We start from the raw sequence: 4369 nt of genomic DNA, 5'->3' as shown, positions 1-4369 counted from the left end.
GCATGATGGCGTGGCCCGGAGCCTGTGCGGCGGAGGCGGGGCTGAGCAGGGAAAGGTGGAGGGCCTTGTTTCCCAAGACCGGTCGCCTTCGGCGGGATGCGCTGAAACGGCCTGGGCGATGGGCTRGTGTGACTATGACAGGGATACCAGGAGGGGAGGGAGAGACACCCACCCGAACCTCCGGGCCGGGGTGGGCATCCCCCGGCATTAGGCTTCCTTTAGAAAGCGACAAGGGTCGGCACAAAGCGTCCCAGAGTGCGTCCCTCAGGACGGCTGCGGATCGGTGCTGCAGGAGGCAGGGAACGAGCAGCACAGACGCCCCGGCAGGAGCTGGTCTGGCTCCTTYCCGTGTTCCCAGGGTGATGCCACTCACTGCAGACACCTGCCCAGGGCAGGGTGTTACCGCCTCTCCTTGAGAAACACCATCTCCTGTACACACACCATGTGTTGCATTCCTTATAAAACTTAAGTTGTCCTTCAGGTCTTGCTGGCGGGGAGGCAGGAAAAGGGAGTAGAAAAGAAAGGGAGGAAAAAGGCAAATGGAGAAAAAGGCCTGTGGGGAAAGGCCCCAGCATCACTGAAATGAGGCCTGGATGGGCACCACCAGTTGTGAAGGCCTGGAACAGCGCCGCCACCCCCAGCGTGTCTGTGGGAGCCTGGGGAGCAGCAGGGCTGGGGCACACAGTTCAGGGTGGGGGGTCCCAGTGTGACCCTTCACATCCGCCTTGCAACAGGACTGGCTTGGGAGACAGGCCACCCCAAAAGCTTCAGCCGAGGGGCACACCTAGGGGCTGGGGGAAACACTAGTGTGACACTCAGCTTTTACAACTTGTAGGTGTCCATAGGTCAGACATTACTAAAGAAAATTGCAAAAAATTGACAGCAAGGACATTTTTCTCCGTGTCAGCTGTTCATTGCAAGCTATGTAAATGTGTACTTACTGTCSTCCATCTACCTCGTTCCTTAGGTGTGTTCATACATATATGTATGTACATCCTTGTGTGTGTGAGTACATTATATATAAATTTATATATATATATATAATGTATATATCCTTGTGTATATGTATATATGTGTGTGTGTGTATATATATATATATATATATATATCCATCCTTGGCAGATAAAGCAGGCACTTAACAGTTTTTCAGGAAAACACTGGCTATGTATCCAAGCTCCCCAATTTACATGCAGCCTGGCCACTCACAAAATAATAATACCAATAATCGGGTTTTATATCATACTCCAACACCCCAACCCGCCTTCCTCCCCGCCAGAAACAGCATGTAAAAGTCGTCACCACTAATCTCCAGATGAACTTTTCATTTCTGGAGGGGACAAGAGAGGAACCAGTGCCGTTCCAGGTTGGGTTACACGAGGGAGGAGGAGGGGATGGAGAAGAGAGACACAGAAAGGAGGGGAAAAAACAAACAAAATCAACCAAAACCAGCCGCTAAATACTCCCAAAACTCTTCCACCTTCAGATCCCAGGCTGGATCCTGGCCTGGGGAAAGCAGCGTCTGCTGCAACAGAGGGAAAATTAAGTCTCCAAGTGCCCAGCGCCGTTTCCTTTACACATTCCAGATCCACAAAGGTTGAAAAAAAAAAAGAATCAAAGCTTGTTTCCCAATTAAATGTGAGTTGTGACCGGTTTTAAGTGTCCCTGTGATTTGTCGGGGAGAGGAAATGCCTCTCGTCGACTGAACTGTGCTTTAAGTTGATCAGCTGCGGCATGAGACTTTCATTGATTGATGCCCAGCGTCCCSGGTCCCCACCCCAACAGGCTACTGCACGGCCACAGGACGTCGGGGATGGGTTTTTCCTCGGGATTCCTGCAAACTTCAAACCCTTTATCCATCGGCTATTTCTAAAAAACACGTTTAAAAATTCCTTTCCCTCAGCACGGAGCGAATGAAAACCACCAAGCGTTTCCAGCCAAGGGAAGGGAAAAAAATTCCTCCTTGCCGCACAACCCCCGCTGACCAGACCAGGGCAGTCTGAACATGTTTAGGCTCCCTCCGTATTGCAATTGTGCCCAGCTCGGCTGGGAAACATCTGATTACTGCCCCTGTAATCTGTTGACACTATCACCCAGATAAACAAGCTGCCATCGATCTTTTCATTAGGTGATCAAATAACAAACAGAACAGGTGAAAGAGAATAACGTTGGAATGCTTGCACTTCCCCAGCCCGGCGCCCTGCCGCTGCAGCTGGCCCTGGGACGTGAGGTCGGTGCCTACCATACCCGCGTGGGTCACCTCTGTGAGACACGCGCGTTATCTGGGGAGGAGAGCAGTGGAAATTCCCACACACTTTTCTATAGGGGGAAAGAGGAACGGAAGGGAGGAGGGAGAAATAACCTCGGACAGAATGAGAACTAGGATCCTCTCACTCCTCCCAAATAACGGGATGCCCAAATACAATGACGCCGTTGGAGGAGGTGGCCCGGGTGGGGGGAGGATTGGGGAAGGTCTCCCTGCCAAGTGTCGCGGCCCCGCTCCCCTCCCTCTGCCCCGAAACCAAGAGGAAGGAAGCGGCGACTTGCCTGGGGTGGCCCGGGTAGTCGGGGCCATCGGCAGGGTGCCCGGTCCGGGAGAAGCCGGGCTGCGGCTGCTGGGTCCGTCCACCTTCTCTCAGGCTTTCTGCCTCTGTCTGTATCCCCCCCTCCGTGCCTTGCTCTGCCTCTTTTACTCCCTGTCTCTTCACAGTCTGGGGAGTAAAATCTAGATGATATACATACGGAGCTTGCTTTTTTTGTCCTATTTAATCTTATTCGTTTCACCTTTTCACTGACCAAGAGACAGGACAGAGAGTTTATTTGGAAGGAGGGAGAGAGAGGAAAGAAGCCTACTACTGCATAGTCAATAACATCCTTTTTATCAATGCAATATACAACAGAGACGGCTTGGCCAAAGAACTCATTGAAAATCTCTYCATTATTTTGGAACAAAATCAAGCGTTTATTCTGATCTTAGACATGATGAAGGAATCTTTTTCTCCGGGCGGCTCCCAGCTTCACATTTCACAGTTGACAGGGAAAGAAAAATAAAATCGTGATCACTATGCATCAAACTTGATTTTTTTTYCCCCCTCTCTTGACTTTTAATTAAAACAACATCACTTAACAAAAAAAAAAAAATAACAATAAAACTTCTAGCACCTATTTCATCCCCTTTTCTCCTGCAGGTTTTCCATACAGCTTCTAATCTGATTATCAACTTTTATGAGAGCTAACTTTTATGGGGCGTTAGTTTTGGTGGGATTTTTTGTTGCGGGGGTGAGGTGTTCGGTTTTTACACTCTGTTTTTCCTTTGTCACATGCAGTCTTCCAACCCAAGGCAAATTTCAAACCGCTGGCAGAAGGGAATCTGCCAAAAAGGCAGGCTTGTGASAGAGAGAGAGGAATTGAAAAGAAGATGGTCTTCTCTTCAGTGTAATTTTCTATTAGAAATTAAAAAGGGAAAGAACTTATTTTTAAGAGGGAGTGAGGTGCAAGGCCGCAGACAGGCGCGGTACCTCCCCCCCTCTCCCCGAGCTCCCCCGGGCCGACGGCTCAGTGCCCACTAGATGGCAGCCGGAGCCAGCGATTCCTGCTCCGCCGGGGCCGAGGCCGCGCCGGGCCGCGGAGGAGAGCCGAGGGAAAGGAGGGGGAGCGACACCCCACCATCCTCCCGCGCATCCCCCCTACCCGCGGGGAGCAACTCACTTCGGGAGATCATGGGATCCGGAGAAAGGGAAGCCACGGGGAGGGTACTAAGTGTAGGGCGTTTGGGGGTGTTCTGACTGCTCACACACCCCCAAAATAAAATTAAAGGGTAGGGGGTGAAACCTCTGCGAGAAGCGCGAAGCCCTGCGGGCAGCAGGTGCACATGTTAGGTGAGGAATGAGGGGTGAGGGACGAGGGACAGGCTGCAAAAATAGCGCGAGGTGGGATGGGAACATATGGGGATTTGAACGTGTGCGCGGACTCTCGCATGTTTGTGTGGTGCACATATATGGGTGCCTACTCCTTCGTGCAAGGCGAGTGTTTTCTTCTCCATCATTAAAACCCCCGGGGTGGCTTTTGCAATAGCAAAGCGGGAGAGAAATCCCGATTTCAGACCTGTGAGAAAAAAAAACAAAACAAACACACCAACTTTTCATAGGGAGCCCACATCGTCCCCTTTTAATTTCCCCTTTCTGCCTATCGCAATGCGTCCCCCTCTGTCCATGTGTGTGATGGGGCGGGGGCTAGAGGGGCCCTAGACGACCCATACTAATCAGGTCTCAAAGTAAATAGCAGCACAGGGGGATCTCAATGTAAATTGTGCTTGTCAGAAGAATCTTCTCTCCCTCTCTCTGCCCTTCCTCCCTCCCTTTCTCCCTCCTTC

This window comes from Malurus melanocephalus, unplaced genomic scaffold, assembly GCF_030028575.1.
Source record: "Malurus melanocephalus ecotype Western Australia unplaced genomic scaffold, MMel_1.1 scaffold_7, whole genome shotgun sequence".
In the NCBI taxonomy this organism is placed as follows: Eukaryota; Metazoa; Chordata; class Aves; order Passeriformes; family Maluridae; genus Malurus; species Malurus melanocephalus.
Note: the sequence above shows the minus strand (reverse complement) of the source record.